The sequence below is a fragment of the Gallus gallus genome, chromosome 1 (genome assembly GCF_016699485.2).
Source record: "Gallus gallus isolate bGalGal1 chromosome 1, bGalGal1.mat.broiler.GRCg7b, whole genome shotgun sequence".
NCBI classification, from domain to species: Eukaryota; Metazoa; Chordata; class Aves; order Galliformes; family Phasianidae; genus Gallus; species Gallus gallus.
This window is the reverse complement of record NC_052532.1, coordinates 112,737,275-112,757,220: the sequence shown is the minus strand read 5'-3', so window position 1 is coordinate 112,757,220 and position 19,946 is coordinate 112,737,275. Positions and strand designations below refer to the sequence as shown.

At 45.3% G+C, this 19,946-nt stretch overlaps 1 long non-coding RNA gene across 1 annotated transcript; it reads right to left on the bottom strand.

The window, feature by feature from the left end:
• Positions 1 to 11,227: 11,227 nt before the first annotated feature.
• On the bottom strand, positions 11,228 to 18,678 carry LOC107057061. The gene is made up of 2 exons (XR_001471287.4): positions 18,308 to 18,678; positions 11,228 to 12,966 (listed from the first exon to the last, which is right to left on the bottom strand). It is a non-coding gene; the product is annotated as an uncharacterized LOC107057061 (long non-coding RNA).
• Between the last annotated feature and the right edge of the window lie 1,268 nt (positions 18,679 to 19,946).

Sequence of the window (19,946 nt, the reverse complement as noted above, 5' to 3'; positions counted from 1 at the left end):
GAAGAATAAAGCAATTGGGATCCCAGCCCATTTTTATTGCTTCCTGAAAAATCCCAGTTTAAATTTTTTGTGAATGCAAGATGCATCCTTCTCATTCCAGTCAAAGCCAGGCACCTTCTTTCCCCCTTGATTCTCAGGGACACTTTATTTTTCTTCAGCACATTCCCAGAAGAATGGACGGAGGAAAGACGTTTTCTCCCTACAGCATTTTGCCACAGTACTGCTGAGACCAGAAGATATGTTTACAGGGCAGAACTAAGCTTTATAGGTAAGACCTGAGACCCTACCTTCGTGTCTGTGGATGTCCATGGATGTCTCCAAATCAGAAGACTTGACATCATGCAAAGTTCTACCGACGGATGATTTAAAAAACAGAAAGCAGCCCAGAAGGCCAACTGTGTCCTGGGCTGCATCAGTAGAGAGTGGCCAGCAGGAAGAGGAAGGGGATCATCCTCTTCTGCTCTGCCCTCCTGAGGCCCCACTTGAGGTACTACACCCAGGCCTGTGGGTCCCAGCTCAGGAAAGATGTGGAGCTGTTGGAGAGGGTCCACAGGAGGACACAAAGATTATCAGAGGGCTAGAGCCCTCTATCTATGTCAGATAGACTGAGGGATCTGGGCTTGTTTAGCCTGCAGAAAAGAAGTCTCTGAGAACACTTTGCGGCCTCCTGGTACTTGAGGAGAGCTTTTAAGCAGGAGGGGAACTGACTTTTTACACGGTCTAATAGTGATAGAACAAAGGGGAATGTCTTTAATCTGAAAGTGGGGAAATTTAGTTTAGATGTTAGGCAGAAATTCTTTCCCAAGTGGGCAGTGAGACGCTGACACAGCTGCCCAGAGAAGCTGTGGTGCCCCATCCCTGGAGGCGCTCAAGGCCAGCTTGGATGGGGCCCTGGGCAGCCTGAGCTGGTGGGGGGCAGCCCTGCCCACGGCTGGGGTTGGGGTGGGTGGGTTTTGAGGTCCCTCCAACCCAAACCATTCTGTGATTCTATGATGCTGTGATATAGGTCTGATGAGGGCTGTACATTTGTTATTCTTATCGCAAGGAAGGGGAAAAAAAAAGAGAACGAAAGCGGTACATTAAAAAAGACTAAAATTGAGGTGCCTGGCAAAGCTGGGGTGAGGACAGTCCCCACATTTCTTGCCTGGCTTTATGTCTGCAGAGTCTGTTTTTGCAATGATTAATATAACAAACAAGGGACTCACAAAAAGGCTCCTAATGCTCACTGATCAGAAGTATAATGACGTGTAAGCTGCAGCTGTTCTAGTGGATTTCTGAACAGCAGGCTCTTGTTGAATGAGCCCCATGATTATTTATCTCCATCATGGGCTCTTTATTTCAAGGTATTTGTTGTCTTCCCTGCATTTTGACCGGCTGTCCTTCTGCACAAAAAGCTCTGATAATGGATTTTTTTTATTAGGCTCCTCTTCCTCCTGCGTCTACAAACACAATGCAGCCCTGAGTCACTGCATTATGAAAGGGAAGGTGCTGCCAGTGTTTTAACAAGGGCCTCCCACAGCATTCTCCCCCATTAGCCTCATAAACACAGGCTAGCGCGGGAGCATGTGCTGCGGAGAGAAGGGTCAGGAGACTATTTATTCTCTCCATTTAAACAAAAATGCTTTCTTGTGAGCAAGGAGAGAAGCAAACAAATAAATTAGGCTGTGCCTTGATGGAAGCATTTATACTGTGTCCTTGGGAAATGTACCGAGTGTGGCAATAGTGCAGGTCAGTGTTTAACTTGGCTGATTTGAAATGGTTTGTGTGTAAGTGGAGACCTTGCAGTGGCACAGAGTGCTATCCGCCACTCTTTGTTTTTTCTTCCTTTTTTAATATCTTGTGTCTGGTGCAGTCTGGACCGTTTAAAGGTAAAGTGCCCGTGGTAAAGGTGCCTCTTCCTGACAGCACTGTGAGCTGGAGCTGCAGGCCTAGTGCTTGGAGAGAGAGGGCCCAATTTTACTATTTTCCTGAGAAAATGCACTGTAGCCAGGCCCGGCTGATCACAGCCTTCTCAAACAGAAGGAAAAACCCCGGGCCAGTGTCTCCTGGCTGTGTCCTGGCCCTTTGGTTTTTCACTGCTGGGAACCTGCACGCTCAGTCCAGCCAAGTGGAAGTTACACTTGGGAATTCATCAGTCCAAAGCAGAGCAGGGTCAGAGGAAAAGCTCTTTGGACAGCACGAATTGGCATAGCAGAAAGTAATGCTGACTTCTATCCAGCAGTGATGGGGTTCTAAGTGACCGTATTCACTAGCATTTTAATACGAAAAGACATGTTTCTAGAATTGTGATTCATTTTCAGCTGGTTCTTTTTCTCTTTTTTTCTCTCAGAATGACATCACTGGCAGTAACACTTCTCTCCCTGTCACTGACCGGACCAACAGTATTTTTCCTCTCTATACAATTCTCTGAGGGCTGTATACTAAGAAGAAGGCCCTTTGGTTACCATTTTTATGCAAGGTCAGCATATACAGCATGACTACTATTTTTAATAGAGCTTTAAACTTTTTTTTTTTTCTGAAGATGTAATCATAGCAATGAAAGGGCTGACTTTGTGAAGCTCTCCTGCCCTCCCTCACTGTACCTTCTTCCTGGAAACCAGTGTCACACGGGCTGCAGAGGGCACCAAGCTTGTACATTCCTTCAGTGGGTTGGCTCCATTTTAAAAAGGGTCATGAGCAGCCACAGGACAAACCTCTAGGTACAAATGAAGCCTCCGAAGCAGTATCAGTGTGGGCATGGGCTTTTCTGGTCAGGCAACTTGGGATGAAAACAACCCACTATTGAAAAAGGAGGCCATGTGGAACTCAGAGGCTTGCTGAGGCCTCTGTCACAGCAGCACATAGAAACCCTTAGTCTCACAGTGCTGGAAGCATAGCCACAGGGTTGTGTTCTTTCACAGGATGTGAAGCAGAGGCAGGAGGGCAGGTAGATTAGGGTTTTTTTGCTGTGTCCTGACAACCCCCTGCTCTGATAGCCCATTGGCTAGGACTGTGACAAGACAGGGCAGCTGAATCTTCTGGACAGCTGAAGGCGGCAGCAGGCCCAAAGGGCAGTGGGCAGTCTGCACACACTGAGTGGCAGCTTTGGTTTCCCAGCTGCCCGTAATGTTGGGAGTAAAAGTGTTTCACACCCAAGGAGGAGTCTGTAGAGGTTGTTTTGTGAGATGGAGACGTATAGGATAGTGGTTCGTTCTTCACCTAAAGCTGTCCAGTGGATTCACCAATGGCTGCACAGCTTTTGCACTTCATAGGCATTGATCTTATCTTTAGCCTCATGTCTTGTTCTGCAGCTCCCTCAAGAATCTCTTCTTAAGAAGTACTGAGCAATTGCTCACCTTCTATGTCTGTGTTGGCCCTAAAGAGCTGAAGAGGAGCACTTCTCAGCTCCTGTGTGGGACTGTACATCCTAACCATGCTCTAGTACCATTTCAAGTTGAACCTGGGAGAGAAACAAGGCTTTCTGGGAGTCAGAGATGCAGCATCCAGTGCAGTGGGTGCTTTTCCTCAGCAGGAGCATGAGCCTGCTGGAGCTCTGTGAAAGTAGATCAGCCAGTGAAACATAAGGGCACTGGGATGGAGGTAGCAGGGAAATCAGACTCCTCCGCAATTGTATTGATTGTAGCAGGGCTGTATTTGCTCCTTTAAGTGCTGAGAATGCATCATGATTATTATTAGACACAGCTTCTTTTCTTGTTGCGAATGGTTGCATACATTAATACTCATAGGAACCAGACAAAATTACTTGCCCACAGCTTTTTATAAACCTAGAGTTTAAAAAAAACATGAGGTGCTTTTAGCCAGATTGTAACATTTTTGTCTCATGCAGCTGATGGGATGCCTGTGCTACGTCCATCCTTTTTCTGCTTAAAAGGTCATATTTAATTTACTAAATGAGCCTACCTCCCCAAGCGCTAAATTCTTAAATATTGTCTCTCTGTGGCAAGACATCGCTGCAGTTTTTTTCCTTCACTACTGTGCTTAAAGGGTATTCCTCCTTACAAAGCTTGTGTGCAGTGATGGAGAAAAAACATCTGCCAACAGTGACTTCCTAGACATGGTATATTTACAAACCTTGTTAGTTGCCATGAACACGTCATGCCTGGTTGATGCCCTTATGGGCAAAGTAAAATTGTATGGAGGGTATTCTCTTTTCTTCCCCGTGGAAGAAGGGGTTTCATTTTGTAAAGGTAGCACATAGGTGTGAAAGCCCCAGGAGGTGGGGAAGAACATCCTGTAATTTACTTATAACCAAAAGCAATCACCCGTCTTTAAAAGTTCTGTCACGGCTAGGTGACTGCAGTCTCTCTCCCCAGTCCCACAGCAGCACGGCACCTGCCACATGCCAGTTTTGGTTTATGCTCCCACCTAACAAAATGTGATGCCAGAGGAATACTATTCAATATCTTCCGTGGTACAGCTGTGCACCAGTTAGTCTACACCAATAGGAGTGATGATCAGACGTCACTGTTGCTGTTAGCCTCCAAAGAGGAGGTCCTCTCCGGCGTTATCTCCCAAGGCTCTGTTACACTGAAAGGCTCTGTTGGGTATATCAGTAATGTTTTAAATCCCCAAAGACCAGCTAAAGACAGGTATGGAAGGTGCATGGCTCTTCTGGGTGTTCTTATGACTTCTGAGAAGGTATATTCTTTTTCAAACAGCTTCCTTTTAATGGGATCTATTTTAACAAGATCCTCTTTCTTGTTGGGGTTGGAGCTCAGTGATCTTTGAGGTCCCTTCCAACCTAAGCCACTCTATGATTCAGTAATTCTATTATTCTCTACTGTTTCCAGGAACAGTTTTCTTCATTTCCTTTAGCCTATTAATACTTCTTGACAACATCTATCTGTTATCATTTGTTACACATCGCAATCCAAAACTCTGTTCCCTAACTTGGTTCCGAGGACATTACAGAGTAGTAACTGAGCCTCACAGTCTCTACAAGGCTGATTATTTCGTAACGAGGCAGCAGGTTATCATTAGAAGTTCATGTAAGCAATAGTTAAACCTTATGTAATAACTTCTACTCACAGACACTGTGAGCATGATGAACATGTATATGTCAGTAGTCAGAGGGTTGGAATTCCTTTTCTATGCCAGCACCTATTTCTGTACTGAGACCTTTTATTAATCCTGGTTCAGTTTCCTCAGCATTTAGCTGAGGGATTTGGAAATGCTCACAATTGCACCCATTGGCCAAACAGTCCTCCCATCAGGACCTGATTGGTGAAATTCGGGATTCACTCAGATTCAAAGCCAGTTAGATTTATTCAACTGGTTTCTAATGAGCTTTTAAATTTGAAAATCACTCTCTGCCATTTTTTTTTCAGGTACACGTGATGCTTCCTCTTGCAGCTTCCCATAAACAATTGCCTCTAACTTTTAAAACCTCACTGCTATCTCCCCGCTTCTATAATACAACGGTAGCAGAGCCATTTGTGGACACTGCTCTCACAGTCTTAGAAAGGTTTCACAATCTCTTCCAGCATAGAACAGATTGCATAAAGGAAGAGCAGCAGACCACTGACTTCAGGTTTCCTACAGGAGCACTTTAGTGATACTGGCTCATATTTTTTCCCCTTGAACTGTGGAAGTTCTTCTTTGGCACAGCACCTGAATGTCAATGGGCACAGTTACTGTACTTTACAATTCAGTGGTACTTTCTGGAGCATCTGTACACAGATATGTGCATTATGCTCTGAGCTGCGTCGTAGTCTGCCTCTATACTCGCGTGCCTTTTCCTTCTCATGCTTGAACTCTCAGGTTTGCAAATGCTGCCACTTACCAGTTAAACAGTGCTCAGTCAGAGACTGCTGCATGTGAGCTCCAACACTGCCGGTGTACGGCACTGTGCAACACTGCATAAAACTGAACAAATGCATTTTCCTATCCCATTTGCCTTCTGAAGGTGTGCTGGGAAGCAAGCAGCTACAGCTCAAAGAAAAGCAAATGTTGGGAAATAGGAGTGCATTATGAGCCCACTCCCATAAAGCATCAAGCTCACTCTGTAATTCCATGGTCCTGAGATCCAATTCCCAAGGTCCTTGCACAATTAGAGCTTTATACCTGAAATCCCTCTCTTAAATAAAATGCCATTTTCTGGGTTGCAAGCAAGAAAAGACCAAGCTCTGGAAACAAGAAAGTACAAACTGCCACAGGTTTATGGGATGGCAAACCAAAGGCACAGAGCCAGAATGGAGACAAAAGATGTGATTAAAACAGCAGTACCAGAAGGTGAAAGGCCACAGTATAAGCAGAGACAGCGCTCAAAAGAATGGAAGCTAAAAAGAGACTGGAAAGAGGCTGCTGATGGCCAGAAGAGACGATAAATCTGGAAGCAGCACGAACCAGTCTGTTATCTGCCTGAAGCAGTCAGGCAGCCCTCCCTCATAGACAAACTCAGGAAGCAATGACATTAAATAGATGTAAACAAGCTGTCTCAGCACTAAAATTTTGTTACTATCCAATTAAATTCCATCATCAGCTCTTAGCTGGCGATCCAGGCTCACAGTCCCTTCGTTCTTATTGTTCCACAAAGATTAAACATGTTGTGTACTATTTCCATCAAAACTGGGAGACGGATGGAAAGCCCTCCCCTTCTCCAACGAGGCTGAAAGACACCTTAGTCTACCTATCAGAGAATCTCATCACATTTATGTTCTTTCACGCTGAGAGTTTTGGGGTTGTTCAGAAAGCGTTCGGGGCCAAAGAAGGAATGGGAGACCCATAGAAACATGTGGTTAGAAAGAATCAGACTGTGTATTAATGTGGCCTGTAATTTTCAAACCAGTATTGCTTTCTGAGGTTTAGCATTCATGCTGCACCAAATAGTGTCTGGGGAGCCAGAGTCCCTTTGGCTGTTTCATCCTGCAAGCAGGATGATTTTATTAATGCTGAGAAGCCCAAAGAGCAGAAATGCGCTGCTGCAGCCATCACCTGCCTCATTCAGCCAATGATGCTGTCCACACAAGTGTTTTTGTAACTGCAAATGACAATGCCGCTTATAATTCTTATGTTTCAGCTTTTACCTCTTCAGTCCTTTCATTGTTCTCAGAACTAATGTTCTCAGCACAACTCTCATTTTGCATCACCCTCACCATTTACTGAAAGGTCTCTTTCTTGAGGACAGTTTCTTCTTTTTATAGCAGCTTTTACTTTTGCGTGGAGGTATTCACTTCCAGACACTGCCTGTTGTGTGATGGCCAACAGTAAAGTTGAGAGAGATAGGGGAACAAAGTCATTATGTAGAGAGAGCTGAAACTTCTGGAAAAGTGCAAAGCTTAAGCTGTTGGTCTTGGCGGGCCAAAGGCTGATGCCTTTTATGAACAACATCACTAATATGGAATGATTGAGGCCCTGGCCCAGGCTGCCCAGAGAAGCTGTGGTGCCCCATCCCTGGAGGCGCTCAAGGCCAGGTTGGATGGGGCCCTGGGCAGCCTGAGCTGGTGTGGGGCAGCCCTGCCCACAGCAGGGGTTGGGACTGGATGAACTTTAAGGTCCCTTCCAGCCCAAGCCATTCTGTAATACGACGATTCTATGATTCTATGATGCATATACAATATATGACTGACCCCAGTTTGACAAACATCTCTCCAGTTTCGGCTGCAGCACCAGCACCTCTGCCTGCGGGCACTCTGCTTCCCCCAGCTGAGGCAGCCTCTGTTCCCCCACACTGACAGAGGGGTTGTGGCAGGGAGATTTCTCAGGTGGCGACCACAGGTAGCCCTGCGTTTTGCACATGGGCTGCTGTTGCACATTTCCCCAGAAATGAATTCACCTTGGCCATTCATCATCACCACAGGCAATCTAATTACAGCCCTGTCTGGAGTGGAGAGGCTCATTTATAATAGAGACTTTGTTATGAAAGTGTAATACCTCGAACTACATTTTTACAACATTTTTTAAAGGAAAATTAATTAATTGTCTGGTGCATTTTAAAATAACCAGCCTCCTGAGGTTGCCGCAGCGGCACCTCTCAGTGTATTCTCTCCCCACCCAGACTGCTTGCTGTGTGACAGCGAAATGCTAAAATTATTTTGGCAGAGAAATAGTCTCAGAGGCTGTTGTTTATTTTCTACGGCAGAGGAATATCTCAAAACGCAGCCTGCACCTCTGCCCTGTGGGACTGTCTCTAATTGCATACGGTGCACTGTAAAAGCGTTCCTAATGCACAGTTCAGAAAGCAGAATTAAACGTGGGGGGACACCACATCTAGCACGCACCCAGCTTGCTCTTTAAAAGAGCCAAATGTAAGAATACGCTTCTCTGAGAAGCACAAAAATGGATAGTGGAGTAAGGCAGCTAATCTCTTACTAACATGCATGCAGCAAAATTGCAAGCGAGTCTGTTTAAGAGCTGAGGATCTGGACGGTATGCTTGCCTCCCTCCAGCCTTTGTCCCATCACTTCTTGTCGCATTATTCGAGCAGTCTCGTTGATGGGACAGCTCAGGTAAGTGCTACTCAGGAGTGGTTTCAGACAGAAGAGGATCAACTGTTAAATAGCATAAGGTAGAGAAAAGGTGTAAGACCCCATCACTGACAAGGGTGCATTAGAAAATTCAGTGTATGCTCTTAACCAGCTGAAAAGCCTGAAGCAGACTGTGGCTCCTTTTAAAGTGAGCCAGGTTCCATTCTGAACCTCTCCTGTAGCCCAGATACACCACCTTGGGTCACTCCAACAAAAATGTGAGTGCAGTGGATCTCCTTTTTTTTTTTCTTTTTTTCATATCCCCAGAGCTCAATGGATAGTTGTAGCTCTTCTAACCATACTTTTTCATGTAGAGAGGCCAAGTGCTAGATGACGTTTTGATGCAAAGGAGCAATCACAATAATGTTGTCAGATCCCCAGGCCGTTTATTCCCCAGAGAATAAACAACAGCAGAATCTGGGACGAGGGGTACTCCAGAAGCTCAGGAAGGAATCTGCCTTGTTTGGCAGTAAATGGTAGAAGGTATGCTGTGGAAGAAAGTCTTTGCAGAAGGAAGAGTACTGTTTTGCAAGAAGGTTCTGAGGGAAGGGCTTGTCATTTTTCCTGTGCAGAAGAGGAGAAACGAACACCTATTTAAAACCACGTCAGCGGAAAAAAGAGTTTTCTGAGGAGAAGGCTGAGGACAGGGCAGAGATGGTAGGACCACTTTTGAAATCTCATTCATATGACACTACCTTTTATCTGCTGGATGAAATGCTAAAAAAGAAATGGAGCCAGAGCAGTAACCATTAAGAATAGGAACTCCCAGAGACAGGAAGATTTGGATGGTTTTTCAAGCCAAAGCCTTCCTGCAAGCATGCTGCAGAAAGTACATTCTGTTAAGTTTGTACACATCTTCTCACTCGGCACTGCTCATCACAACACCAGGAGTTCTTTGTTACCCTCTTGTTCTCTCAGGTAATGTTTTTCATGCTAATCTGATATCTGGACTTGGATGAAGCCTCTTGTTCTGATGCTTGGAAGAATAAATCACAAGATACCACCACGACGCCAGTGAGAACAACAGCTTTTCTGAGCATTTTGCCATGTACTGCTCTAGATTCTGACCCAAACCAAGTGTAGATAGTTTCTGCACAGAGCAATCTGGCCTCCCAGGAGTCTGCATGGCAATCACGGGTTTTCTCTACCTGAGCAGCACACTAGCCAACATGAGCCAGCCTGGTTTGGGCAAGCCAGGTCAGTGTTTTTATGAGAAATCTACTTTGGGTACACCTTGTGCCCACACATTCTGCTCACTTAAAAGACGAGTAGAAGTCTTTAGAGGTTGGAGGCCTACACTATAAATGCTTGACTACGAATGGGTGGAGTACCAGAAGGAGTGCAATGAAGAGATTAGAGTGGCTGCCTGGCTAAGGCACACCTTCATCTCTGCAGGATTTCTTACTTGACTGCTTAATGGTTCTTACTTCACAGGGTTTTCATTTCACATTCTTGCTTGCATCTTTGCAGCTCCAACTGTGCAGAGTGCTGCATGCTTTAACCCGTAGTTTTGCTATTTTGATTTTGAGCTATGTTTGGTCTAATTAGGTATTCGTACAACAATAAACACTCTTTTCTTACACCTGTTATGCAGAACTTTTCATGTTTTCCTGTATTTTTCTTTTATTTCTTTGGTAGTGCTAAGAGTGGGTCATGATTTGTTTGAAAAAGAAAAAAAAAAAAAAAAAGATTTTTATAATGGGACCCTGCACAAGCAGAACAAAACCACCTCATCAAACTGGAGGACACCACAGAGCTGGGGACCTTTAGACCTTTCACTGACATCTAGTGAGAAACATCATGGAGGTCCACTAGCATTCTCAAGGCCTACAGAGTAATGTTACGCAGGCCATCTCAGCAGGAACCTGTCCACTTGCTCCACTGAAGCTCCATATCTGCTAAGCCAGCCAGGTGCTCTGTTTGAGTGGCAATGGTGGCAGCCACTCTTTAACAGACCCTAGGAAAGGCAGGATGTCCTTCAGAGATATGGGGAACATCATATAATTCAGGCCTTATAAACCCTACCTGCTTTGGCCACCTGGGTATGCATGTTCTCACTCTTGCTGCGCAGGTTATGTGAGTATTTTAATGGCAAAGCTTTAGGGGCTTACTTTTGATGGCATGTTTTCTGGTATCCATTGACTGTCTTCAGTGAGATTATACACCTACAATAATCTAAATGTGATATGAGCAAGAGGAAAGTCAATCTTACAGATTTCAGAGGGGAACAAAAGGATCCTTGAACTTGACAATGCCTTAAAGCTCAATTCAGAAACTTACTATTGTTAGTCTTTATTCAATTGATTTGGTCTGGTTTTTTTTGTTTTTAAGGGAAATCCACAGAAGCACACATAGAAATGTAGAAAGCAATGTTAATGGGTTTGTGTAATAAAAAATGGATTCATTTGGAAAAAAATGCAATATAGCCTAAAGCTACACACTATGCAAAATGAAGGCTCATACCCAAAATAGTTTGAAAAAATGCATGCTGTACATTGTGTTGTTTATTGTTATGGTTTTCTAAGCTATACAAGGGACACTATATCGAAGTGCAGTCCTCTGTACAGAGATGATTTTACAACACTTTACATAAAAATCACAGGTTCTACAAACCTATCTGCTGGTCGAGTCCTGCAATTTTTTGCACTGTGTATTCAGGTAAACAATTTCATGTGACATACATTACTGCAAAATTCAGTGCTGCACGTATTGTACACCGGAAAAGAAAGAAAACCAAAGCTAAGAAAAGGGGCACAGAACTCTGACAATTTAGATAGTACATTTATTGGAACATGTAGTTCATCCTCCCACACTGTGGGGCAGAGCACCCATCAGCATGTCTTCCCTTTGTTTCATTTTTGTCCCTCATAATCAGTTCTTTTTTTCCATGTCTTTCTTTTTCTTCTGCTTCCTCCATATCCTGGGGAACTTTCAGGTTTTGTAAGGACCACCTTGTTCCTAAAAGGAGAATTGCAAAAGGGAGTAGATGGCTTTCCAGGACAGTGAAAGACAGACACCAGGTCAGTGAAGACATACAACTGTAGCACCTGCACAGTGTTCCCACTGCCCTGCACTTCAAGTAGCCAGGATGGAGAGGACATGCAAACATTTCTTCTCCACAGGTAATTCTTATGGTGCTGAGCTGTCCCCAGACACTTTCCTCTGGGCTCCCCTCCATGACTGAGGTTTTCGGTTTTATCTATTGCTTTGCCATTGAAGCTGCATTTTACAGCCAGATTATGTAAAACTGCCCCATGCCAATTTTGTATTGCAGATTAACAAGTGCTAGGGGAGCAAAAGGCTTCCATAGGCAAGCAGAGCCTCAGTGTTCCGGACTGGAGGAACTTGGTAGTAACTGGAACACCTGATAGCGTTCAGTGGAGGAAGCAAATGATGTGGCTGGTGTGAGTCACCCAGAGAAGTCGTGCTCCACTTGAATTTTAACACGGTTCAGCTTTAGAATGCACTCATTTTTACATGCATCTCCAGGAACATAGAGCACGCTTTACAATTTCAGAGCTAGATAGGCTTTAGCTCCAGAGCCTCCAAGGCACCTGCATAATCTGTGCAAACACTTTCATCCATCACAGAGATGACGTGTCAGATGTTTGGAAGCACAGAATGATGCTGCACAACAGTTGGGGTGAGGCAGTGAAAAATGCCATGTTCTGTGGGAACTGTGAGAAGGAATTAGGCAGAGTGAAAGCATTTACTCAGTGGGGACATGGCTGGGGCATGTGCATAGCTTGTGAAAAATGCTTTCATATCTTCCATCAGCAGCAGAAGCAGCTAGAGCCCTGGTAATGCATCTCCTTCAGACAATGATGAGAACTGCACTCTTTTGATATCCTGAAGGGAGAGCGCTGCCTGCTGAATACTTCCCACAGCCCCTGGCTGTGTGTCTACTGTTGGTCTCTCTTCTAGCCTTGCAAAGCCCAAACTCCTCAGGTGATTCCTGGGGCAGAGCGGGCTTCCGCTATTGCAGCCTGAAGCATCTGAAGCATCGTGTGTCTTCCACTGTTCACTTGCAGCTGTTCTCCTTTGGTTTTGCATCTTTATTGCAGAAATCATGGAATCATAGAATGGTTGAGGGACCTCAAAGCCCACCCACCCCAACACCTGCCCCCACCAGCTCAGGCTGCCCAGGGCCCCATCCAACGTGGCCTTGAGCGCCTCCAGGGATGGGGCACCACAGCTTCTCTGGGCAGCTGTGCCAGCGCCTCACATTGCAGAAGTCCTGACAGCTGCTTATACTGGAGGACAGAAGCGAAGAACACCGCATCTCTTTTAATACCAAAAGAGACAGAATATGGAGGCTTTCGGGAGACTGAGTGTGGGAGCAGTGTTTCACTGAGAGACCTGATGGGAAACCAGGAACAAAAAATAATCAGCTGTTTAAGTTTTAGCTGCCACCACTGAATTTTTTATATTAGAAAACAGGAGATCTATCCTCATCCATGGGCTTGCGGATGAATTCAATTGTGTGACGTTCTTCTCTGACCTGAAACACACAAGCAAGGAAGAGGTGTTTCAAATTGTGCAGCAGCAGCAGGCTGGGAAATCAAGGGAAGGAAAGGCTCCTAAGCAAGTGTACCAGTGTAGAAGACAAAAATTTGCCTCATGCAGCGTTGTTGTGGGAAGCTTTCAGTAGAGCACGTTGGAAAAAAAGATCAGTAGAGAGGGCTTCTCTAGGTAAAGGTGTTTTTGTCAAAGTGTAATCATTTTGTGGAAACGTGTCAAAATTTAAAATGGGAAAATGAGAAACAATTATCTTCTTGCGTTTTCCATTTCGCTGTGATACTGTCAAACCGTTCCATTTGTGCAAGTGAAAATATCGCACTCTGATTTCCCCATTTAAATCTGGACTTCTCCACTGCAGCATTTGCTGCTATATTTACATATTTCTCTCCATATATGTTCCATACTTACATTGTTCCAGTGTTGCAGAGGTACGGAATTTCTGGTTCTGCAGAACTGTTGCCATCTTGTTTTTTTATTCTGATTTGAAACACTAGTTTTATTTATTTTTTAAATGGTGGTCTTCCCCACACATACATAAAACACAGAACAGACCTGCAGATTTCTGTTGCACCTCTGCTTCTAAATAGAAGGATTCATTTTGCCCTAATTTTGAATGCAGAGTAACTCCTGATACGCCAACAGCTGTGTTTTGGATCCGTCACCATCCTGTGTTCAGGTTTGATTCTGAGAACCTAATGCAGTAGTAAGCAAACTCAGAGCCACACATGTCTTCCTAGTGCTTTCCAGAGGGATTCAGATTACTTTCAGTTCCTTTCCAGACTTCCTTTAGGAGTCCTTCCTTTCATGCCCCAGTGGTGCCACCATCAGTTCCACTGTGCAGTCAAGCTACAGTCACTTTGTAAATGTATGCCATATTTTTTACTGTTTCAGCACTGTTTCCACGCTTGGAGGTAGGCCAGTGTGCTGTGTGCATCCCTACTTTCTCTGCTTGCAGTGTTTTTCTCTGGATTCTGTGCAGTCGACTTGAATTTTGGGCTGCCATTGGGTTGCCATGTTGTAATTATTAACAGCAACGTACGGATTAATTAACAGTGATCAGAAATAAACAGTTTTAGGAAATAACTGGTTGTGAATCGCAGTCCCTGTACCTTGCTTCAAGTCCTTTGGCACAAGTCTGCAATTTGGGAAAGGGCAAAAGAGATTCCAGAGATGGAGATGATTTTCACAGGAAGATATGCACATGTGTGTGTGCAAGGGGAGCGAGTGTTTATTGTCCCCCTCTACTCCTTGCTTCCAAGCTGACCTGGCACAGAAATTAAGTGAGATTTAGAGCAGATGTAAACCAGAAAGGCCCTCCCACACTGAGCCTTGGGAGGTTGCTGCTGCATTGGTGGAGGATGTCTGAAACATGCATTCACAGCAGCAAAAGTCAGTTTTAAACAGTCTCCCAGGTGAGCGTCAGCATGCTGCTAATCAAATTGAGGGTTGATTGCAAAACTAAAAATGAGGTAAATGCTTTGCATAATTTGGTAGACTGCTGCTACGCCTGTGTGTATGTGTTTATAGACTCTTCTTTAAGCATTGTGAATTGAATTAATCATGAAAGGAGAGGCACTCTGTGTTCATATGCTTAATGCAGTTCAAGAGCTGTTTTGTATGTTCTGGCCTGGAGTAAAGACTGAGCTAGAAGCTATGGGAGAGATTGGGCCCTGCTCTCAGATTGCTGTGTTTGTGAGCAAGGTTTAAAGGCAGTTCTACATATTTTGGCTGGTAACCACAACTATTGGAATAAAGCAGATGACAGCCCAGACCCAGTTGTAACACCCCAGAAATGCAGCCCTAGTGCTTTTGAGAAGGCCCCACAGATTGCCAGTTCTCATCAAGCATCAATCAATGCCTCTGAAGCTGAGCTTATTTACATCAGCCCAGAGGCTGGCTCATGAAACAAATACACGTTCTTTCTCTCACTGAGGCCTCAAAAATTCACCAGCCATACCTGAGCCTAAAGCATCTTTCTACCTCATTCACATTGGTTTGAGTTGGATGAGTTAAGATTACACAGAGGATTGGCGCACTATGATGGCTGACTGTCAGTTGGCCATAGATGCGCTCAACGATCTCCCTTTCTCCCTGTGAAGATTTCACAGCATAAATTGCTTCCTGACAGTGCACATGGGCTGTCACACTCAAGCCAGTCCTTTGTTGTTCTGTGAGACAAAGCAAAATGACCACGGCTTATTTGACTACCTCTAGATTCATTGCTTTGACATGTTTTCCCAACAAAGCAAAACCCAACCTGTGCCAGTTACCTCAACTACTGGACTGGACCCATCGATTTGTGTTTCTCTTCTGTCTTTGAGGATGGAGGGAGTGTCTTAAGGCTTCCTCACTTCCCCCTGTACTAATCCTATCTGTCAGGATCTCACCATCAGTCCTAAGGCATTGTCAGACTGCTGTGTAGTGCTCGCCGGTGTGCCAGCCCCTCACCCCCACAGCTGTGCTCTCATAAAGCAGCGTGCAGGGGTGCTTTGGCAACACAAAAGGAAGCTCTTCCTAGCTGTCATGGTGAAGGAGAAGGCGCTGAAAAACACAAGTTTCAATCTCTATGCTGAGCTCTCCCAGTGACTCTTAGCATTCAAGTACCTCTGTTTTCCTGATGGTAGGAAGGGGCAAATAGAATGGGGAAAATGGAATGAAATGAAACGAATGCAGAAGCTTTGGGAAGCAGCTAGGGGTTGGAAGGAGCTGGGAGAGGTCTCAGAACACACCCCCAGCAGCCTCCCTGCTGATCTGGTGCTGCAAGAAGAAGGATAACACGGTATTGTCCCTCAAAAACTGCTGCCTTGTTCTCTGTGGCTGCCTTCTTCTAGCTGCCACGGGGTGTGTGGAGAGGCACAGACAGAAAAGCAAGTAGGGCAGGGAGAGTTTCCCCAGCACCACTGGCCCAGGGGACTCATGCTGGCAATGCCAGAGGTTGCAATAAGTATGGGACAGATTACGGCCACAGCGAAGTGGGTTGAGGAGCAGTGAGAAGACAGAGGGTACACTGTCAGTCTGTATCTTGGGTGATCAGAAATGCATCTCTATGAAGGACGTGAGATGCATGTTTGTAACGTGGCTATAGAATGGCAGAATCAAGCAGATGAGGATGAGGAGAGTGCATGGCAGGAACACTGTGCTATTGGACAAGAGAGAAAGGGGAGGTCTCTGGGTTTCCTGAGCATGCTAAAGAGGGCACGCTGAGCTGGTGCTTCCCATCTAGCTGTCATTCCTTCCTTGCCCAGCCACTTCTGCTGCTGCCTGACCAAGTCCTCGCCACCAGGCAGTACCTTGTGTTGTTTCTTTTTTGCCTCTCTCAATCTCTTATCAAGGTGTAGGTAACCCTTCCCACTCCATGTGCATCTTCAGGCCCAGCTATCCTCCTGCACGGTTAAAAATTGTCTGCAGCCAAACAGCGGCTCTGTAGAATTTATCCAGGTAAAAGATGAGAATCCCTGAAATGCATGGAAGGGCCAGATCCTCATGAGCGGTACAAGTCCTCATTTATAAAATAGATCATAGCTATAACCAACATGTAAATCACAATGCTCCCTACTGACTTGCAAATCTACGCATCTATGAAAATTGCTATAACTGCATTGATTTCAGGAGGCTGCTACAATTTATGCCAGCTAGGGACACAGCCTAGCGTCTGCCTGTCCTGCTGGAACAGATGAAGATCTCTCTGCAGTGCAGCCTCTAAGCATCCAGGCAGGCTGGGTCAGTTCTTCTGCTTCTCCCTGGCAGTAAGAGGGCTCTTAGCTCCCACCGAACACCAAACCTTTGCCTTTGCTTCATTTCAAATAATGCTATTGCCCTACTATGAGCGCTGGCTGCAGTGTAGAAGTGTCGGAGTGGCAGTGCTTTGACCAGGAGAAGCCTGTGGGGGGTTTTCATAAGCTTATGTGGCCTGTCAGACATGATTCAGGAAATGCCTTCACAGAATATTTCTGTGCTACTGTCCATAGACCTCTCCGAAGCTCTCAGGGCTCATTCCTCAGAGTAGCTGAGGATGCGTGCACAATAATCACTGAATCAGATTAAAAGCAATCGAGTCTTTACTTTGTACAGTGAGGGATCTTGCTTTCTGGATGCTGCATAAGCAGAAACGACTGCAAGATTAAAAGAGGGTGAGCAAACAGCAAGCGGGAAATACAGAGAAAAATCCCACACCAGGCATTTTCTTATGCTCGTAACCCATAAGGAAGCTGAAGGTTGCTTATCATTAACTGAGTTTCCGTGGGATTGTTTTCAGGTAGAACAGCAATTTACCTTATCATCTCTGGAGTAAGAATCAAAGTCATAAGAATTTATTAAAGTCATTGCTGATGGTGAATGTTAAAGCTATGCTTGCACTTCTTACAGTGTTTTTTTCGTGCTTATAATTTCCCCCCCAAAAATTATTCCTCTGGATTAAATTTTCCATGCCAGGCCTTTGCTTGGGGGAAAACTGTCTTGTTGAGGAAAGAAATATAATTATTAAGTTTCTGAAACAAAAGAAATAGAAAGCAAGTTTTTACATTACTGGGTTGCATTCTTTTGCATACAGGTTAATAATAATGAAATAAACGTGCAAGTGAAAAATGCCAGGTTTGCCTAATTCTCACCCTGGACCGGAATCAAGGTCAATTGATTTTGGACATGTTCAGTGAACAGCTTCCACTGCGCCTAGAGTCATCAGAGTGCAAGTCACAGCAAACAAATACTGATGGGACCGTGAGAGCACAGGGTGCAGCCAAGTCCTTCCTTTGGCCACAGCTATATCTCTGCAGGGATATCCAGGCCTTGGAGGACTTTCAGGGTTGAATTTTGTCCTAAACACTTTGGTTATGGTGCTAGGATCTGGAAATACTAATGAAAGATAATAATATAATAATAGGTAATAATATTAATAACATGTAACAATACAATAATAGATAGTAATATTAATAACAGATCTTTTAGCGACTGACCTAAAACCTGCAACTCATCATGAATAAACAACAGAACCATAACATTTCTCCCAGCTCTTTCGCAACAGCCACTTCCAGTCTTGAGCAGAGAGTTCTGAGATCCTATCAGGGGTATGAGTCTGCCACAGGTTTCAGTCATTAGCAAATAAAATAGACGGTGGCTCTCAGTGCAGGGTGTGCATCCTCCTCCTCACCCCTTCTTTGGCAAGGAAGGGGTGTTTGGTCATCCAGCCTCCTTCATCCCCTAGCTGCACGCTTTGTTTCAGTGGGTGCACCTGGGAGTTCACCCTGTGCTGGACGGCCTACTGTCTCATAGCAAAAGCCAGAGTTGTGCTCTGAAGCGTCTTTTTAATAAGCCCGCTTACATACCTGCTTGCAGTCTCATCCTCCATTATTTTGAAAGGGAAGTCAGCCCGGGCACATTTGGGATGAAAGCTGTCACTGATTGCAGGTTTTATTGGCGTACACCACAGCTGGCTCCAAATCAAGTTTCTGTGAGCTAGGTGTGGTCCCAAAACCTCCATCCCACTCACGCCAGTCCTGTCTTGGCTTGCTTGCATAAGGGAAAGAGCTCATACGTGGGGCACAGAAAACTTCTATGTGTGGGATCTCTTGACATAGCTGCAAACAGGACGAGGATGCCTTCTTAGGCAATGCACTCTTCTAATCCTCCTTATATTCTGAGCTGCTATGCTTTCTTTCTCGCCACCTCACTGCTAGAGAAACCGCTGGAAAATGCTGTTCTGATGATGAAACCAGCCGGGGACATCCCTGCCTTGTCAGAAACTCTGGTTTTGGCAAGCCCGCTGCCTGGCTTGCCTTGAGGGTGATGACTCAACTAATTTCCATGTGGGTGAGTGAAAGGACTGACTGGCACGGCAGCTGGCTGGCTGAGGAGTGGCCATGCTGCCTGATGTCACCTCCCAAGGAGCCGGAGAGCCAGCTAACGTGCTGCCTGGGCAGGTCTCTGGCTGAACATGGGCTCCCCCCCAGCCAGCTGGTGGGAAGCGGGCAGGTGCCTGCCGCTGGTTGTTCCTTGCTGCTTGGTGGGTGCTTGTACTGCAGTGCAAAACGAAGCAAAATATTGAAGCTGGCTGTGACTGCGTTGTGAGGAAATCCTCTGATCTTCCTAGCTCTGCTCAGCGTTTAGCCTTTCATCAGGACATGAGCTCGTTTGTGTTTCAGGGTAAAGACAGCGCTTTGTATAGAAGCTCCGCTTTCACTCTTGAAATTCTCTGTTTGACTTGCAGTTTGTGTCAGAAAGGGCCTGATCACAAAAAATGTTAATGCTCTCACCAGAAAAGTTAGTAAGCACTTATGCATCACTCTTGCAGGGATACAGGTGTGTAAGCAGAGGAGTCACGTATCTCTCTTTGAATCGGGTTCTCGGAGCATCCGTCTGGATACTAATTATCTTCTGCAGAAGATCTCTGCTTTCTTTTATGTCACTGAGAGCTCCAGTTGCCTGGCAATACTCAGAAACATCCAAGTGCCTCGGAGGACTGGATGTAAACTGCAACGCTGGTGCATTGTAAAAGGAGGCAGGCGTGTTTCAGGATTTGTACTGAAGAAGAGGAGCACGGAAGGGTTTAAAGAGACAGCTGAAATGAGCTTCTTTTTATTTATGTATATTTTACTCCTTGTGATAAGCAACTGTTGCTTTTATCCAAAAAAAAACTCCAGCAAAACCTCCCCCAGCCTTGGTTGGATGCTTTGTTTTTGCATTCCTGATCTGTATGTCACACCCGTGGCTCTGTTTCTGCCAAAATTTAGACGAGGGAGTGCCTGACCGGGATGTTCAGAGCCTTGCCAGGATATGCAGGGCAGGACTGAAGGGCACAGACTGAGGTTTCAGTCTGTTTTGGTGCAGACTGAGGGGTCCCAAGGCCCATAGGTATGGGCTCACATGCTCCATGACAGTAAGAATGGACTGTGTGAACTGCTGGGCAGCTGACAGCAGGAGCAAATGGCCAGTGCTTCAGTTTGCAACCACATCTCTTTCCTTTTA